This window comes from Saimiri boliviensis, chromosome 8, assembly GCF_048565385.1.
Source record: "Saimiri boliviensis isolate mSaiBol1 chromosome 8, mSaiBol1.pri, whole genome shotgun sequence".
Classification (NCBI taxonomy): domain Eukaryota; kingdom Metazoa; phylum Chordata; class Mammalia; order Primates; family Cebidae; genus Saimiri; species Saimiri boliviensis.
The window spans coordinates 21,515,987-21,524,438 of NC_133456.1; positions in this window are offsets into that span (position 1 = coordinate 21,515,987).

The following is an 8,452-nucleotide window of genomic DNA, read 5'->3' on the forward strand; positions in this document are numbered from 1 at the left end:
CACTATAAATTATCCAGACTGTGGTAAGACTGGAAAACAGTCTTCAACAGACTAAGAAATGTAGTCACTGTGTGCAGGAGAGCAACACAAACCTCGATATGTTAAGTCAGTGATTCTCCAAGAGGCAATGTCTGGAAATATTTTTGGTTGTCACTACTGGGAATGGGGTGGGGAGCTAGTACTGGAATCTAGTAGGGAGACACCAGGGATGTGGCTAAACATCCTGCAATGCACAGGACAGCCCCCACAACTAAGAATTATTCAGCCCCAAATGTCAGTAGTGCTGAAGTTCAGAATCCCTGCTCTAAAATGTGGGCATCTTTAGAGTAGAGACATTGCCATTGTCCCGCTGAAAACCCTCCCACGGCCTCTATCACATTCAGGATAGATTTCCAGTCCCACACTTTGATCCACAAAGCCCCACAGGACCTGGATCCTGCCCACCACCCCTCCTACCTCACATCCCACTTCTTTCTCTCACCAACTCTGGACTTCTTTCCAACCTAAGGATTTCATATTTGCTGTTAAATCCTTAAATACATTTCTCCCTGTTCTTCCAGGTATTCAGTTATGGCTTAAATATCACCTCCTCCAAAATGCCTCCCCTCGTTGCAGTATGTATTAGAGTCATTTCCACCTGTTGATTCTCTCTTATTGCACCACATTGCCATGATCCTTTCATGGCAATGACCGTGATGTAATGTGCCCTGCTGCCTTGTGGGGGTGGAGTAGAGGTGGTGTCTGCCTTCCCCCTGGAGTGTGGGAACATGAGGACCAGATAAATAATGGAAAGAGCCATCTTTGTAGTCGGATACCCTTGGATTTTAATTCTGGTTCCAGCACCATCTGTGAGTCCCCTCGCTCTCCCAGCCTCCATCTCCTCATCTGCAGAATGGGAATACAAATTCTCACAGGTTGCTATGAGGATTAAATGGGATAGTGTACAGAGAGCCCTTGGCCCAACTCCCAGCAAAGAACAGTCACTTGCAAGGTACGTTGACTATCAAATGCAGGAATAAAAGTGTAAGGACAGTCAAGTCCCTGCATGCATTGTTTTAGGGAGACCTCTTGGGAGGAAAGTGGAATGGGGGTGCCTGGGTAGAAGCTTCTTGGAATGGAAGGATGGAGAAGGTGTGTGCTCATGAACAGAGCTCAGTTTCCCCAGGCAGCTTCTGCATCTCCCTCTCTTGAAGACACAGCACCACAGAAGCTGGCAAGCTCTCATTCCTCCTTTAAAACTGTGACCCTAGCTCCTTTCCTTCAAGTCTCTGTCCCCAGGGCTGTTCTCCCTGATGCCTCTCTCTTGCAGGACCCAAGAGGGAGGCAGCCATCACCATTATGGTCCTTCTTTCGAATAGCACACCCCTCCTCCAAGAGCACCTCCCAGTACTGTCTCTCTCTGTGTCTGTCTAGACCAGGCAGGAAATTAAAGTGGGTATCAGGGCATTTACAATAAATAGCTCAGGTCCCAGACTGAGACCTGTGAGTGTCTACAAAAAGGAATGTGATTGAGGGACCTCTTTCAAGTACAGTCTTATATCAGACTGTTGGGGCCACAGAGAAACTTGGATTGTTTCCACTCTGCATGTGTGAAGGGTAAGGACAGCAGGGAGGATGCAGAGAAGGTGGCGAACCAGTGGGGACACAGGTCCAGGAGCCCTGTCTCCTGGGAGAGGCAGGGGACTGTGAGCTTAGGTGGTCCCACACCGCTGCGGGTAGGCCAGTGGACCTCCCACCTCCCTGAGCCTCCACTCCCTCATCTGTGAGGTGGACATGTTATCATACCTGCGGCTTACTTAGGCTGGAGTGAAACTTAAATGAGTTAAAATATGTAAAGCACTCTGATCTTTAAGATCATCCTTCTCCTGATTTCGGGCTTAGTTTGTTCTTTTCCTAATTCCTTGAGTTGTAATGTTAAGTTCCTTAATTGAGATCTTCCTCCTTTTTTGATGTAGGCACTTATTATAAATCTTTCTTCTTTTTGATGGAGGCACTTGTTCATTGCAGCATTATTCACAATAGCTAAGATATGAAAGCAGCCTGTGTCTATCAATACATGAGCGGATAAAGATAATGTGGTACCTATATGTATGCAACGGAAAATACTCAGCATTAAAAAGGGGGGAATCTGTCATTTTTGACAATGTGGATAAACCTGGAGGACATTATGCTGAGTTAAGTAAGCCAAGCACAGAAAGACAAATACCGCATGACTTTACTTACATGTGGAATCGAACAAAGTTGAACTCGCGGAAGCAGAGGGTAGGATGGTAGTTAGCAGAGGCTGTGCGAGGGGGTGGATGGGGAAAGGAGCTGTCGATCAAAGGGCATAAAGCCTCAGTTGGGACAGGAGGAATAAGCTTCAGCGAGTTACTGCACAGCACGGTGACTATAATAAATAATAATGCATTGTGTATTGCGAAATTGCTGAAAGGGTAAATTTTAAATGATTTAACCACAAAAAGGAGGGAGGTATGTACGTGAGGTGATGATTTGTTAATGAGCCCGACTGAATCATCCCACATTGTCACCATCTATCAAAACATCACTTGTACCCCATACGTATGTACAGTTATTATTTGTCAATTAAAAATACAATTTTAAAAACTATTTACAGCACCTCTGGAGAGTGGCCTGGTCTAAGTGACTTGCTTCCAAAACATAGAAAAGGAAAGTGGGGAAAAGTGACTTTGCAGTGGAGAGACCTGGCAGACACTACCTCGAGACGGTGAGTGAGGTCACTAACCGTGAAGTCTTTCAAGACACACACCTCTGATATGATGAGATGCGGGTGCCACTTCACCTCTGCGGTGCTCCTCCCCAAAACTCATAATCCCATGCAAAGGCTGAGAAAAATATCACATAAATCCAAATTGAGGCATATTCTATAAGATGCCTGTTCGGTATTGTTTAAAATGATCAAGGTCATCAGAAACAAGGAATGTCTGAGACTCTGTCACCAAGCAGAGGAGACTAGGAGACATGAGAGTTCGATTCAGTGTGGGGTCCTGCATGGGACCTTCATGTGGAGAACGACATTGGGAAAACTGGTGACATCCAGTAAAGGGTGGAGTTTAACTAACAGCATGTACCAAGATTGGTTTCTTAGTTTTGATGAATGGACAACAAAGTCAAGTAAGATGTTAGCAACGCAGGAAATGGTATGGGGTTTGTGAGAACTCTGCACCGTCTTCGCGACTTTTCTGTATGTATGAAAGTGTTTGAAAAATGTTAGAAGTTTATTCAAAGAAAAAAGATACATAACATACTTAGCAGAGTCGCTGGCACACAGTGGCTGCTATCTGAAGGCTCACAGCTGGTGGACATAGAGCATGTTCGGTTTGGTCTCTTAGGCAGACACCTGCCCTTAAAACAGAGGCATACTGTCACCTCCCTTGCTGTGTGTCTGTGGGAAGCCATGTTGAGTTGTTAATGTTAGGTTACTTATTTGAGACCTTTCTTCTTTTCTTTGATGTAGGCACTTGTTATAGGGAACTATTCTGGTTAAAATAGTCTCTTCCCAATCTGGCAGCCGCTGGGATCCTGTGAAGCCCTAAGCTGGGCCACAGCCCTTCTCTGCCTTGTGTCCTCCATGGCTCCCATTTCACACAAAGTAAACTCCAAGTCCCTATAAGTGGCCTGTGAAGCACCAGGAGATGTGAGCGCCTCCCTTCCATGTTCTCTGGCCTCCGTCCTATCCTGACTCCTTCAGCCATGTGAGGCTGCCGGCTTGGGCGCTGCTGGCATCTGACCATACTCCACCCAGATAGATCCATTCCCTGGAGCCCCTGCAAGGCAAGAAGGTCTCCTTCTCTGTGTGCCTCCCCAAATTCGAGTGCTCTCCTTTTCAGTGTTTAGCTCCTGCCTGTGCCCCACTGTGGTTCCAACCAAAGTTTGATTTCTCCTTCCTGCTGTGGGGAGTGAGGGTTGCTGCACCCCACTGACCAGCCTCACTGGCGGGAAAGGGCAGCTAGCTCCCCAGCAGCTGGGCCTGGATGCGGCATACACACAGAGTAGTTCCGTCCTGTCTCATCGCTGCTTCGGGCAGCCCCTGTGGCCACCCACCGCTGTCATTCCTTCATGACCCCTCCTTCTCAGCCAGTTTATAACCCCTGGCTCTCTAGGATGGATCTCAGGTCCCCAATCCCATCGGTACTGAGGGTCTCCGCTGGCCCTTTTCAAGACTGACACTGGGGCCTGTTCTGGGTTGAATTGTGCCCCGACCCTGAAAGAAGACCTGTTGAAGTCCTAACCCCCAGTACCTCAGAATGTGGCCTTATTTGGAAATAGGGTCATGACAGGTGGAATCAGTCAAGATGACATCACACTGGAGTACACTGGGCCTCTAACCTCATATAACCGGTGTCCTTGTAAGAAGAAAACCGTGTGAAGACAGGCACAGGTAGAAGGTCACATGAAGACAGGACTGGAGGGATGCATCTAGAAGCCAAAGAAAGCCAAGGACTGCCACCAGCATCAAAAGCTGGGAGGAGGCAAGGAAGGGTTCCCTGCAGGTTTCAGAGGGAACCTGGCCTTGTGACGCTGATTTAGGACTTCTAGCCTCTGCAACTGTGAGACGATAAATTACTGTTTCAAGCCATCTAGTCTGTGATATTTTGTTATGGTGGCCCTAGGAAACTAACACAGGGCCAAGAAGAAGGGTCGGGACCAGGGCTGCTTCTAGCTGTGATATTTCTCTGCTTTTCCCTACTTCTTGGGTTCAGCTGGGTCACCTTTGAGACCCACCCCCCAACCATGACATCACCAGGTGTCTGATTTGACCTCTGTTCCTCATCTTTGGAGTCACTCACTAGGCTTTAGGAGTTTAGAGAAATGTCCCTCCTGTCCCTCTCTATGAGGCCAACATCTCATAATGTGGATGGCTCTCTCTCCTACTTCCCTGCTGCCTCTCCAAATGGTAGCAGGGCCAGGTGGGTTTCAGCAGTGTAAAGCATCTTCTCCCACTCATAGTAAGCCACTGGGTTGAGGTTGGGGGTCAGCACTTGGGCTCCCATTAATAGTTTGAGGCTGCAGTTTTTAGAAACTCTTGTTTTTAGCCATGGCCTCAAGCACCCCAGGCTGCAGAAAAAGCCCCAAAGGCCATCCTGTTACTCCAGATTTGCAAGCTCAGCTGGGCTCTCCATGCTACCAAATAATCCTTGTCCAGTTCTAGCTTGCATGGGACAGGGCTCCTGGCATTCACTCCCTTAGTCATCTCTGCTTGCAGTGACCTACAGACAGGTCCCTCCTGCAAAAATGTTCTGGAGTAGCCCCTAATATTTCCCCTTTCCCCAATAGAGTTGAATCAATGAATGAGTGAATACAAAGCTAATATAGTCTCAGATCCAGTGAGGGAGGACAGGACAGTGTGGGAGTCCCAGAGCTAGGCTGCCTCAACTCGAATCCTAGGACCAAGACTGGCTGTGTGACCTTGGACAAGTTACTTACCTTCTCTGGGTCTCCGTTTTCTTCATCTACAAAATGAGAATAATAATAGCACCTGCCCCTGAGGTTGTTGCAGGAATTCAATGAGATAATGCCAGTGACAGATGTCATGTCTGATGCTAATAAAGCTTAGCTTATTTGTCATGCAGGGCACAAGTCCAGGTATCTTTATGCCTCATCCTATGCCCGTGCTCAGAAGCTAATTTTCCTAGGTCCAACCTAATCTTTTTTCACACATTGGACTCAGCTAATTCATTCACTGCTAATTTATTGTTAGAGCCATCAGTGCTGAAGATAGAACAAAGATTAAGATGCTTCAGGCTGGACACAAGGGGGAGAGACACATTTTTAGTTTGAGGAAGCGGAAAAACCATTTTCACAAGCTTAAAGGAGCCCGGGACTAAATTAAACCTCTTGACTTAACCGCTGATTAAAACATTACAATACCAGCACAGCCTACAGTCGGCGAGTCCAGCCTTATGAGGCTTCATGTTGGAAAATGACTGCAGATCATTCAAAGTAAGAGCATGATTTGGTGGCTGTGCTCAGGGGGAAATAATTGCTGTCTGCTTCAGAAGGTTTCCTCTCTCCCTCTTTGTTTAAAGTACCTAGGAGACTTGATAAACAATTAAAATCTAATGAGAGATGAGAAGGAAGAAATAATCGATCTCCCACCCAGTCCCACTCCCTTGGGACTCAATGGGGGTGAGGACAAACTGGAGGTCAAAACGCTGCAAAATATGCAGTGTCATAACAGACTGTTGGTGTACACACGCGGTGTGCTTCGAGAAAACTGGCACTGAGCAGAACTATCCTGCAAGTGATGCGTACACAGCATTTTCAGTTTGCAAACCATTTCTACACTCTTTATCTCCAACATTTTATGTGCCCAACTGGGCTCAGAGGGAAGATGGGAGGTGCACAACTTAACTAAAGGAAAGAATGTGGCTGGGACTGAGTGCTAGTGGCCTCGGAGGAAATCCTGTGCTCGTTTCACCAGACTAGGGTGTCCCTGCACTCTCTTTCTTCCAGGACAAACCCAAGTCCACGTGTTTAGAGGGTGACTGGGTAAAGAACATACTGGGCTGGGCTTCAATTTTTGTATTTGGTAGAGGAAGCAATTCTAGATAGACCCAGACGCTTGGAACCCATAAAGGAAGAGGAGAGTTTTAGGAAATGGGATCTGTGAGAAATCATTTGTATGCCAGGAGAGCATTCTGGTCAATGCAAGATTTAAGTTGTTTTGTGCTTTTGCAGCCCACAAAACGAGTGAGCCTGGGAATACAGAGGACTTGCTAGCATGCTCCTGGTCATTTAAGTGGCTTGGGAGGTGGTTGCCATCAGCTGGATGCCACTCTAGGGAGAATTTCTGACAAGGGTGACGGTGCAAACCTACATCGCTAAGACGGAGATGACAATCAAGGACCCTATCAGCCATTACGCAGAGAAAGCTAAATTCTCATGGTCTTCTGGAACATTCACAGGCAACTAGAATTACTTTTTTTTCTTTTTTCCAAGACGAAGTCTTATTCTGTTGCCCAGGCTGGAGTGCAGTGGCGTGATTCTTGGCTCACTGCAACCTCCACCTCCCAGGTTCAAGCAATTCTCTGCCTCAGCCTCCCAAGAAGCGAAGATTATAGGTGCTTGCCACCATGCCTGGCTATTTTTTTTTTTTTTTTTTTTTTTTTGTATTTTTAGTAGAGACAGGGTTTCACCATCTTGGTCAGGCTGGCCTTGAACTCTTGACCTAGTGATCCACCCATCTCAGCTTCCTAAAGTCCTGGGATTACAGGCTTGAGCCACTGTGCCCAGCCCAGAATTTCTAGCTTCTCAGGATCAGAACACTCACTGACCTCATTGCCAGGAGCTAGCTAGGCAAGAAAACCAACATTCACAGTTTAGAAGCTTCTATATAAATCGTTGCCTCACTTTCTGAGATGAAACCAGTCGTATTGGTTCTCCTCTTTACAAGTAAATAGCATGCAAATAATTTAACTCGGTCTTTGAGTTATTCTTTGACTGAAGGCTCCCTCACTTGCTAGCTGGGAAGTGACTTCTGGCATGCCATTTAAGCAACTGAGCCTCATTTTTCTTTTCCTTCTTTTAAAAAAAATTATTATTAATATGTTTAAATGTTTCACATTTTCTTTCAGAAGATTTGTAACAAAAACACATGGAATTTAGTATGTGTTTCAATAAAATGGTTAAATACAGAATCTGAACAAGACAAGCCTATAAGGCATAATCCTTCTTGTGGGGACAGAACATTCCACTCCACTAGGAAAAGAGAATCACAACATTATGAGGCCCTATTATCTTATATTGCTTACTGTTCTAATTTCAGAGACTGGCAGATTTGGAGAAATAAGCAAATGAAAAATAAATAAATAAGACTGAACACAGTCAGTCAACTGCCTCAATTCCCCTCTCCGTTTCCCTCTTCCCACTTTCTTCATACAGCCAGATGAGATGAGAGCGTGATGAGCTTCATTTTTCTCCTCTGCAATATGGGGGATAATAGTTCCACTTATAGGATTCTTGCAAGGATTATATAATATAATCTATGCAAAGAGTCACACACATTTACTAAATGCTACTGTTAACAATCATTATGATCACTTTCCTCTTACTGCGGCAACAAATTGCCACAAGTTTAGTGGCTTAGAACAACATAAATGTATTCTCCTAGAGTTCTGGAAGTCAGAAGTCTGAAATGAGTGTTACAGGGTAAAATCACCGTGTCAGCAATGCTGCATTCCTTCTGCAGACTCTGGAGGAGGGTCCATTTCTTTGCTTTTTTAGGGGCCTTCTGCACTCCTGGGCATGTGGTCCCACTCTCCCTTTTCAAAGCATCTCTAATCTCTCTTTCTAACCCTGGCCCTCCTGTCTCCCACTTATAAGGATGGTTGTGATGATAGGGGACCCACATGCACAATCACACAATCAAGGCTAGCTTCCCATCTCAATAGCTTTAATTTCATAATCTCTGCCAATTCCCTCTTGCTAT